Raw genomic sequence first — 12,216 nt, 5'->3', positions numbered from 1 at the left:
AACAAACAAACAAACAGATTTATTTATGTATGTATGAATGCTCTGTCTACATGTGTGCCTGTACACTAGAAGAGGGCATCAGATCCCACTATAGGTGGTCGTGAACCACCATGTAGTTGCTGGGACTTGAACTCTGGACCTCTAGAAGAACAACCAGCGCTCTATAAGTGCTGAACCATCTCTCCAGCACTTAATTTTTATTGCCTGTGTCTGGGTGTTTTGCCAGTCTGCGCACCACGTTGGTGTAGGGCCTGAGCAGTCCTGAAGAAGGCGTTGGGCTCCCCTGGAACTGAAGTTACAGATGGTAGTGAGTGCCGCACACCACACCAGATCCTCTGGAGGGAAAGCCTATGCTTGGAACTGTGGATCCATTTCTCTCTCTTAAGCCCTGGTGAATTCCCCAGAACACACACACAGTGCGTTGGAACAGCAAAGCCGAGCGTACACCACGGTGGGCAGGCTCCCAGGAAACCAAACAAGGAGGCTCAGAGACATACGCCTAGTGTTCCCCCTCCACGTTCATCAATCAAATCAGCGAAGGCTTGGGGAGAGGCCAAAAGTACTCGCCCAGTGGGCTCTGTCCTACAGATGGAGACATCAGGACTGGGAAGGTGTTTTCTCAGCAAAGATTATGCTTTATGAGATGGGAAGCCAGGGACTCAGAAGGGATTTGTCCTGGACAGCTACCAGGCCTGTGGGCAAAAGAGACTCCTGAATGTTTAGCCTTTGGAATGTAGCACAGGCTAGACCACACAGGTGAAGTTTCCTCTCACGCAGTCCATCCTCCCTGCCAGTCTCAGCTTTCCCAACGCTGGCAGGTGCGAACCGTGTTTTAACTGCCACCAAAAACAAATCTGAGCATCTTCCTAAATCTGTGTGTTGAATCTTCTAGCGGCTTTCAGGTCGAGGGACAGAACTGCCTGGGAGCAGAGGGGACGGCAGCCATGGCAGAGCAGAAAGCCCACTTCTCTCAGGGGCTGGCTGAGAGGGAAGCAGTCGGCCTCATACTTGTGAAGTCTATGTCTGCGATTCAAACAAACTCAGATGGAGAATATTTGGGAGGGAAGAAGTCCAGGAAGCTAGGCACTGGCAAGATGGCTCCGAGGGCAAAGGCACTGGCCATGCAAGCCTGATGACTTGAGTCTGACCCTTGGAAGCCACATAGAGGTGGAAGAGAGAACTAGAGACTGACCCCACAGAGTGGTCCTCTGATACGTAGGCCATGGCAGGATGGGTAGAGGTATAATTCAGTGATACAGAATTTACCTAACACGTGCAGGACCTAAGTTTGATCATCAGCAAACACACACACACACACACACACACACACACACACACACACACACACACACAAATACACACATACACAAATATACACACACAAATATACAAACATACACACACGCACCAATAATGAAAAAAATTAAAGAGATTTATTTACTTTTTATTTTGTATGTAAGTGAAGTGGAAGTTTCTGGTTTCTTTGAAGACTCAGTTGTGTCATGTGAATGAGTTTTTTGTTTGGTCCCAAGTATTGGATGTGGGAGTGTTTTTCCACTGCTGAAGACAGTCCCTGGACCTTTGTTAGTGGGGAACAGACCTGTGAGAGGGCACGCGATGTTTGGCTGGAAGTTGTCTTATGCAAGGGGTGTGGGTTTTGCTACCTTGTATGGACTCTGAGAGGAGGTAAATAGAAGCCCACAGAGAGTGAAACAATGCTTTTTTTTTTGTTTTTGTTTTTCGAGACAGGGTTTCTCTGTGTAGCCTTGGCTGTCCCAGACTCACTTTGTAGACCAGGCTGGCCTCGAACTCACAGTGATCCGACTGCCTCTGCTTCCTAAGTGCTGGGATTAAAGACGTGTGCCACCACACCCGGCTGAGACAATGCTTTTGTGTTGCTTCGCTGGTCCTTTTTTTTTTTTTTTTTTTTTTTTTTTTTTTACACTTCACTTTGCAGAGAGAAATGCTCCTGAGAACTTCTTGTGGTACTCTGGCTGAGTCTGGCAGCTTCCCGCTGCCTCCTGCTGATTCAGCAAAGTCTTGCTGTTTCTGCTGGATTATGCCGCCACTGCTGATTTGTGTTGCTGTTTGGTGTTTGTTATTTGGCTGGACTGCTGGTGTCCTGACAGTGCAGAGTGGAATCGCCCTAATGAACTACATCTAAAAAGGTCCACACCCCCCGCCCCTATTAACACTGGTTCTCTCCTACTTCAGTCAGTAGATTGGAAGGGAGGTATTTCAGAACCCTAAATAGGGGCTGGAGAGATGGATGAGTGGTTAAGAGCACTGTCTGTTCTTCCAGAGGTCCTGGAAGTTCAATTCCCAGCAACCACATGGTGGCTCACAGCCATCTATACCTACTAATGCCCTCTTCTGGCCTGCAGGTGTATGTGCAAATAGAGCACTCATATACATTAGGAAAAAAAAAGAACCTTAAATTAAGTAGGGTTTTGAAAAATCTAAGCCTACATGTAAGAGTGTTTGCCTGTGTACCGCATAAATGCCTGGTGTCCCTAGAACTGAAGCTGCAGACGGTTGTGAGCTGCCACGTGGGTGCTGGGAACTGAACCTGGGTTTTTTGTTTGTTTGCAAGAGCAGCAAGTGCTTTTAATTGCTGACCCATCTCTCCAGCCCTAATAAATTTTGTAGAAGTTCAGAAATCTTTAGAAAAACAAACTTTGAATTTGCTACTTGTTAAGTAGCATGTGGGCAGAGCGACCCAGGCCAGGCTCTGCTGTAGGCCCACCATTTCAGAGACCAGACCCTCAATACCTCTCCAGCCCTCGGGAGTTGGGTGTTGTCACTACACATTTGTGTGTGTGTGTGTGTGTGTGTGTGTGTGTGTGTGTGTGTGTGTGTGTGTGTGTCTGGGGAGCAAACTCAGGCAAGTGTGTCTATCACTGAATTATCCCTCTAATCCGTATTTTATCTGTTTTTTGTTGTTGTTGTTTTTGTTTTTGTTTTTTGACTCAACCTCACTAAAGCCACCCAGGCTGGCCTTGAGCTCACTCTGTAGGCCAAGCAGGCCTTGAAGCTGCAACCCCTCTGCCTCAGCTTCCCAAACAGCTTTGATACGAGCCTGTGCCACCAGGACTGGCTCTTCAGACCTATGATGTCTGTGTCTCTGGCAAACTTGTTATTCCTCTCTAAGCATCATAGAACAGCTATCGACACAGTGTTTACTTTGTGTTATGTATTCCAAGTGTGTGGGGGGGGAGGAAGCTGCATGTAAATACAATACCATTTTGTAGATGGGACTTGGGGGGGCATTCGTGTTTTTCAGTCGGGGGGGGTTCTAGAGTTGATGCCCTGTGGGAGATGACTGCATATTTATAAATCTCCCTAAGAACACTAACAACTAGATGCCATGTGGTACCTTGGATTGGATCCCAGGACACAGAAAAGTTATTAGTGAAGAAACTTGCAACATAATATAAAATCTGGAGTCTAGTTAGGAGTCACGTACCACGGTTAACTTCTTGGCTCTGACAAATAATACATCCTGGTCGCATTAGACGCTAACAGTAGAAGAAACCCTGAAGGCTATTCAGGAACTTTCTGTGTTGTCTTTGAAACTTCTCTGTGAAGGCAAAAGTTATTCTAAAATATAAGTTCATAAGACAAAGGCAAAAGATTGATTGACTACGTTATTATCTAAAAAAATTTAAGTACCCAAGAATGAGGGAGAGCGGGAGGGTTTAACCAGGTGGCCACGGTCTGCAGGCAGGGAAATGAGCCCAAGCCTGCCAAGCGCAGTCATCCTTGAGTGTTCACCGATGCAGAAAACCCAGCTACGGTGGGAGCGTGCTTGCCAAGCATGCGCCGGGCCCCAGATTCAGCCTGCAGTGTTGAAGGAGACACACCAGAAGATGCGCTGAAAGCCGAGAGCTAGGAATCTAAAGCTCCTGAGGGCAGGGTCTAGGACAGATATCCCAGGCTACAGTGGACTTCCATTCAACTCCCGGTCAGGAAGGTTTTCTGGGACACTTAAAACTTTCTTAAGCTGAACAGTGGTCGAGCACGCCTTTAATCCCAGCACTGGGGAGGCAGAGGCAGGTGGATTTCTGTGAGTTCAAGACCAGCCTGGTCTACAAAGCACGTCCAGGACAGTCAAAGCTACACAGAGAAACCCTGTTTCAAAAAACAACAAACCGCCCCCCAAAAAACAAAACAGAAAACTTTCTTATTTTACTTATAATAATATTATTATTTATATAAGGGATGTGTGTGTGTGTGTGTGTGTGTGCGCGCGCGCATGTGGCATGTGTATCATGATCTGAAGACAAAGTTCAGGAGTTGGTTCTCTCTTTTCATCGTAAGTTCTGGGGATCAGACTCCCATAATCAGGTTTGCATGACAAACGCTCTTAACCTTCTGAGCCATCTCATAGGCCCTAAGACTTTAAGCCTTGACCCAGAATGACAAATGTTCCAAGCCTGGATCCTTTCCATTTTTAACCCCAAGCTCCACAGGACACCAGTGAGAAATGCTTCCTGAAGGAAATTAGCATTGATCTAAGCCTCAAATTATGTTTGACAAATGGTGTTTTTTTTTTTTCAAATACGACCTAGTATATGATCCAAGATTACCGAATCCAGCGGACACCAGCAGATGGTGGGGCAAGGACACGCAGAGCCGGTGGGCAATAGCTACAGACTCACAGGGACAGCAGATATTGAAAACAGTGGGGGAGATTCTCAGCACAGGGGCTCCTCACTGAGTGCACGGAGGCAGAATACCAGCTTGGAAGTTTTGGCAGGGACTGGAAAGTAGAAAAAAAATATGACAGCAGATTCGAAAAAACAAGGGAAGAGAATATCACTGAGTCCAATGGATCATCTTGGAAGAGATTAGAAGGGCAGAAGGTTGGTGTCTGTAAATAGAATGAAGTTCTTAAATGAAATTAAAGAAGGGGTGTGAAAAGTCGGGGAGGGGATGGCACGGCTTATGTACATTTCTTTCTTTTTTAAATATTTATTTATTGTATATGAGTGCTTTATCTGCAGAAGAGGGCATCAGATCACATTATAGATGGTTGTGAGCCACCGTGTGGTTGCTGGGAATTGAACTCAGGACCTCTGGAAGAGCAGACAGTGCTCTTCACCTGAGCCATCTCTCCAGCCCTTATGTACATTTCGCTAGAAACACAGAAGGATAGAAGATAGATCATGGCCCAGACGCCCTGAATCTGAAGGACCGTGGCGTGTACTCTTTATACATTTATATGTGTTTATTTTCTAAAGGATTATTTATTTATTTATTGTTTGTTTGTTTGTTTCTTGAGACAGGGTTTCTCTGTGTAGCCTTGGCTGTCCTGGACTCACCTTGTAGACCAGGTCTCTGCCTCCTTGAGTGCTGGGATTACAGGTGTGTGTCACCGTGCCTGGCTTATTTATTCATTTTTTAAAAATGTGTGTGTGTGTGTGTGTGTGTGTGTGTGTGTGTGTGTGTGTGTCTGTGTCTGTGTGAGTTTATGTGCACCATATGTGTGCAGATGCCCATGGAGGCCAGAGGATGCTGAGTCCCCTGGAGCTGGAATTATCCGTGGTTCTGAGATACCTGACTTGTGTTCTGGGTACCAAATCTGGCTCCTCTGGAAGTGTCTTAGTTAGGGTTTCTATTGCTGGGATAAAACACCATGACCAAAAGCAACTTGGGGAGGAAAGGGTTTATCTCAGCTTACATGGGCATCACGAAGTGAACTCAGGGCAGAAACTCGAAGTGGGAGCTGGCAGGCCGGAGCTAAAACAGAGGCCAGGAGGAACCCTGTTTACCGGCTTGCTCTTTGTGGTTTGTTTGTTTGTTTCAAGAGAGGGTTTCTCTCTCTGTGTAGCCCTGTCCTAGAACTTGCTATGTAGACCAGGCTGGCCTCATATTCAGAGATCTACCTGCCTCCTGAGTGCCAGGCTTAAAGGTGTGCGCCACCAATGCCTGGCTCAGCCTGCTTTCTTATAGCACCCAGGACCACTTTCCCAGTGGTGGCAGCACCCACAAGGGGCTGGATTCCCTCATATCTATCATCAATCAAGAGACTGTCCCATAGGCTTGGAGAATGTCCTATGGGCTTGAAGAATGTTCCATAGGCTTGGAAGATGTCCCATAGGCTTGTTCACAGGCTGGTCTGGTAGGGGCATTTTCCCTATTGAAGGTCGCTCCTTCCAAATGACTCTAGCTTGTGACAAGTAGACAAAAAACCAACTAGCACAAGTGGTAAGTGTTCTTAACCACTGAGTCATCTCTTTCAGCCTGTGAGTGTTTACTGTATGCAAAATGTTAGAGAGCTCAGAGCATGCATGTTTTTTGTCTGGGTCTAAGGGCGATACAGTAGTAGAGAACAATACAACAAATTGAGAAGAGGGCGGGGCGGAATCCCTATCTCTCATCAGGCATGAAAAATTAATTCTAAGTAGATTATGGGGTGAGATGTACAAGTTTTAGAACATAGCAGAGAACAACTTCATGGCCTTTGGGTAAGGGAAGAACTCTTTGTCTTTTTTTTTTTTTTTAAGATTTATTTATTTTATATACAGTATGCATGAGATCACATTATAGATGGTTGTGAGCCACCATGTGGTTGCTGGGAATTGAACTCATGACCTCTGGAAGAGTAGTCAGCGCTCTTAACCGCTGAGCCATCTTTTAAATATGTGTGTGTGTGTGTATCTGCCTGTGCCCTCGCTATGTGAATGCCATGGCACACATGTGGAGGTCAAAGAACAACCTCCAGCGCCAATCCTTGCCTTCCAACTTTTTTTTTTTTTGAACAGGATGGCTTCATCATTCCCAGCTGTACATGCAAGGCTAGCTAGCCCTGGAGCTTTCAGAGATCCTCCTGACCCTGCCCCCTGCCCCCGCCCCCCAGCCACTGGAGTCCGGAGATTTCAGAGACGTCCCACTTGCCTGGTTTCCCTTGGGTTCTGGGGATCCAAACTCTAGTTCTCACGTAGTGCGGCAAGTGCTTTATCCACAGGGACTTCCCCTCCCCCCAGCCCTTGTTTCCTTTTGGTTTTGAGCGTCTCATGTAGCCCAGGCTAGCCTTGAGCTCAATATGTAGCTGAGAATAATACTGAACTGTCTTAACTGCTCAGGTGCTGCCCCAATACCTGGCTTGTGTGGTGCTGTGAATTGAACCTAGGGCTTTGTGTATGCCAGGCAGGAACTCCATCAACTCCCAAGCCTGGGAAAGAATATTCGAGACTCAAAAAGAGAAGCACACAAAGGAAAATAGTGATAGGCATTGACTATATTGACATTAAAAACTGCCCATCAAATGATGATGCAATAAAGCCGGACGCGGTGGCCCAAGCCCTTAATCCCAGCACTCCGGAGGCAGAGGCAGGCAGATTGCTTTGACTTCGAGGTCAGCCTGGTCTACAAAGTGACTCCAGGACAGCCAAGGCTACACAGAGAAACCCTGTCTTGAAAAACAAAACAACAAACAACAAACAAAAAGACCCAATAAGAGCTATAGAGGCGGGGGAGAAAATGTGGAAAACCATAAATCCGGGGACAGCATGGATACATTGTAAGCAAAGTACTGAAGATGCCCACAAATGAGGCGTATTCTGAGTCTGTTTATGTCTAAAGCTGACCAGACTGACTAGCTGTGGATGGTAATATATATGCTGTGTAATTAAGTCATAAAGCAGAACATGGAAGCTGTGAACCAGAGGTCTGCAGGGAGCTGCTAATGTTTACTTCTGCATCAGGGTGTGGGTTGCACAGGTGTTCTGGTTTTTATTGCTCTGAGAGTTTGGCTTATGTACTTTTTTGTGTACATATTTGAGCGCTCTCTCTCTCTCTCTCTCTCTCTCTCTCTCTCTCTCTCTCTCTCTCTCTCTCTCTCCCCCTCCCTCCCTCCCTCCCTCCCTCCCTCCTTTCCTTCTTTTGGTTTATTTTTTGAGAGAGGGGTTCTACATGTTGCTCTGGCTGTCCTGGAACCAGGCTGGCCTCGAACTCAGAGATAGATGTATGAACTCTGCCTCCCAAATGCTGGGATTAAAGGTATGCACACCACCACTGCCCAGCCACATTTAATTTTAAATACTAAACATGTATGCATTTGTCTGTTTGATGTGGCGCAGGGGCCTGGCATGCACTAGGCAGGTGCTCTACTATTGAGCTACATACCCACCGGCTTCTCACGGAGATATAAATGGGGTCGAGAAACTTCTCTGTCCTCCTCAGGCTCACCTCACCTAGGGATGCCCGGCTGGGACCAAGCCCATTTCCTCTCTTGGAATTGTTCCTTGTTCCCTATGGAGCCTTGGCTGACCGCCAAGTCCAGCCGGGAGCACCTGTAGCCGGAGGCAAAGTCCGTGCCTCCTCTTCCAGAATTGCTGGCTTCCATCTTTTCTGGCTAAGGCTTCTGGCTACACTCTCTTTATGCACAAGCAGATCTCTCACCCCTTCATTCCTGGGACGTGGAAGCTCCTCCTGCTAGGGCCTCTGCACCGAACACCTTAGCTCTGGCTGGGTGGCTCACGCCTTGACCTCCCAGTCATCTGGATCCAATCTGCCCATGCATCTCCTGTCTGTGGTAGGGACTCAGCTCTTTCTGGAGAGCTCTCACTCTCAGGTCTCACTCACCCAAATCTGCGTCTTCTACTGATTGCTTTTCCCTCTAACCTGCTTGCTAAAACAAACAAACAAAAAACAAACAAACAAAACAAAAAAAACCTGCATGAAAGGATATATATACATACATATAGAATTTTATTTTATTTTATTTTATTTTATTTTCAAGACAGGGTTTCTCTATGTAGTCTTGGCTATCCTGGATTTGCTTTGTAGATCTGCCTGCCTCTGTCTCCCAAGTCCTGGTATTAAAAGCACGTGCCACAACACCTGGCTTATTTTATCTCTTTTAAAAGATTCTGTTTTTAGTTTTTAGTGTGTATGTGTGTGTGTGTGTACGCATGTGTGTCTGCGTGAGCGTATATACACTTGTGCGTGCATATATACCCTGGGAGGCCAGAAGAAGGTGTTGGGTCCCTTGGAGTTAAGAGTCACATGTATTTTGGGCCACTCAGTATGTATGCTGGGATCTGAGCTTTGGTCCTCATGTTAAAGTACGCACACTCTGAACTGCTGAGCCATCACTTCAGCCTGCCACCCCATCCCCCAACTAGAGACAGGGTCTCATGTAGCCTAGACTATTGATTTCCTGTTCCTTTTGACTCAGCCTCCCAAGTGCTGGAGTCACAGGCACATACCACCTAGCCTGGTCTGGGGAAACCCTTTGGGCATATTTGTAGGGGGGGGATTATCTTTACTGAGTTAATTGTGGAAGAAGCTATGCCTACTGTGGGTGGCACCCTTCCCTACCCGGGATCCTGGACTGTATAAACCAAGAAAAGGGATGCAGTGGGGGCACACATGCATCACTGTTTGTCCCCATAACTTCAGATACTGTGTGACCAGCTGCTTCATCCCCCTGTGGCCTTGAGCTCCCCACTATGATGTCCTGTACCCTTGAATGTGAGCGCCAGCACGTACATCATCAATCATCATCATCATCATTATTTTATTTTATTTTTTGTTTTGTTTTTCGAGACATGGTCTCTCTGTGTTAGCCTTGGCTGTCCTGGACTGGCTTTGGTGTACATTATTTTTTGGCAGCATGTTTTATCATAGCAACAGTGAGATCAACTTGAACGCCATGGTGCGCATACATGTCACAACCTATCCACTCAGGCACGAGTACTGTGAATGCCCTTAGACCTGCAGGGAGTCGCATACTAGTCCAGCGTCCTTCTTGCCCTTTTTTGGTGTGTGAGGGAAGTTCGCGCAGTGCCATGGGCGTGATCCTGCTTGTGCACTGATCTCGCACTTCCCAGCTTCTAGGCAATAAGTTTCTATTATTTATAATGTACCCAGCCTGTGGTGTTTTGTTATGGCAGCAGCAGGAACTGGCAGGTTTTAATTTGCATTTCCATGATGACAAATGACGCTGGGCGAGCATTTTCTCATATAGCAATATGTTATTTGTGTATCCTCTTCAATGAAATGTATGCTTGTATCTTTTGTCCATTTTTTTTTTTTTTGGCTGCTTGTCTTTTTATTATTGAGTGGCAGGAGGTCTTTATTTTGGGCACAAGTCCTTCGTCAGATAATGTTTCCTCCCAGCTTGTGGGGCTCATCAATTAGGCTACGCTGCCTGGCCAATGAGATCAGGACCCGCCCATCTCTCCCTCCCCAGCTCTGGGGGTACAAGCATGTGCTGCCATGTCTGTCTTTTACATGTGGTTTCTGGGGCTCAAGCACAAGTCTTTATGCTCTCACAACAAGCAAGCAAGCACTTCACTGACTGAGCTATCTCCCTAGCACCCCGTTTCTGAGACAGGGGATGTCTTGTTTGTGTAGCCCAGGCTTGCAGGGTTTTGTTTTGTTTTGTTTCAGTTTCTTCTTCTTCTTCTTCTTCTTCTTCTTCTTCTTCTTCTTCTTCTTCTTCTTCTTCTTCAAGACTGGATTTCTCTGTGTAGTCCTGGCTGTCTTCAAACTCAGAGATTCACCTGCCTCTCCAGTGCTAGGATTAAAGGTGTGTGCCACCATGCCAGGGAATAACAATTTTTTAAAAGTTTAGAGACAGGGGGCCGGTGTGGTGGCACATGCCTTTAACCCCAGCACTCCAGAGGCAGAGGCAGGTGGATCACTGAGTTAGAGGTCAGCCTGGTCTACAAAGTGAGTCTAGGACAGCCAAGGCTACACAGAGAAACCCTGTCTCAAAAACAAACAAAACAAAATCAAAACCAAAAATAAAAACAAATGAAAAACCATGTACTAGCTGCTTTTGTGTGTCAACTTGACACAGATTAATCGGAGAGGAAGGAGGCTCAGTTGAGAAACTGTCTCCATTAGATCCAGCTGTAAGGCATTTTCTCAATTAATGATCAAGAGGGGGAGGCCCCGCCCTGTGGTGGGTGGTCCCTGGGCTGGTGGTAGTCTTGAGTGATATATATATATCTCAGTCTGGGTAAGCAAGCCAGTAAGCAGCACTCCTCCATGGCCTCTGCATTAACTCTTACCTCCAGGTGCCAGCCCTGTCTAATTTCCTCCGATGATGGAAGTGTTAGCCAAATAAACCCTTTCCTCCCCAACTTACTTTTGGGTCCTGGTGTCTCATGGCTGCAATAGAAACCCTGATTAAGACAGACTGTTCCTTAGCTTTTCTCCACTCTAAGTGTGGCCGCTGTCTATCCATATGCCATCACTGGGGGGGGGGGGGGGGAGGGGCTGTCAGAAATTCAGACTGATACCACTCGCCCCACAAGCCTCAGGAGGAGACTTATAGACACAATTTGAGGAACATTTAGGGTAGCTGACGCTTGAGGGATGTGAGGGGGAACTTTCTTGGTGACATTTGCTGCCTCTCACAGCTTGCCTGTCCATTGCAAGCTGTAAAGGCCTGTCTACTGATGACCTTTCTGGGACGTGTGTAGCTTAACCATCTTACTATGTGCTGTGATGTTCTTCGATGCTATGTGTGAGGGGAGGGGACACACCCACCAGGCCACTCCTCATTCTCTAAAGATCCCCAGCCATCTGCTCACTAACTCAGTGGTATGTTTCTACTGGTTCTCCTGCACACGTCCTCCTTCAGTTTTGGAGGCTCGGTTTCCTCAACTGAAGCGAGGAAATAATTTTGGTCTCTGTACCTGAGGCTGATACCATGTGATCCCTAGAGTATGTGGGGTGAGTGGGGGGTGCGAGGGGGGTAGAGGGACCACAATTGAAGCCAGCTGCTTTGGTATTCATCCCCCTGGTGAAGCCCCTGGACATTAGGACCTTTTTTTCATTCAGCCCCACCCCCTCCCACCCTGGCCGAATCCAGCCGCCGTCTTCCCAGCCGTACTTCTCCTTCCTCGCGCCTCCCCGTCCCCAGGGCAGCGTGCACGGATAAATCTTTCGCAGCACGTAGCATTGTTGCCACGGGTTGGTCGGGCTGCTGCCCGGTGCCCACCCCACTCCCGCCCCCGGCTCGGCTTTTTAATGTCCCAGTGCAGCCTCTCTTCCTCCATCGGCTTTGAAGCTCCAGGTCCTGGCACAGTGCCTGGCTCTTGCAGGGCTCTCAATCAGTGTTTGCAAAATCGGATTCTCAGCGGAGCAGGTGTCCGCGGGGAGCCGGTTGTGCAGAGGGCGGGGGCTGCTAGGGGCCTGTGGGGCCGTGCTCCGCCCCTCCCTGCCCGCGCTGCGCCTCCGCCCGCGCGCGCTGCC

The sequence above is a fragment of the Acomys minous genome (assembly GCF_964271855.1).
Source record: "Acomys minous genome assembly, chromosome: 12".
In the NCBI taxonomy this organism is placed as follows: domain Eukaryota; kingdom Metazoa; phylum Chordata; class Mammalia; order Rodentia; family Muridae; genus Acomys; species Acomys minous.
This window is presented reverse-complemented; position numbering follows the sequence as displayed.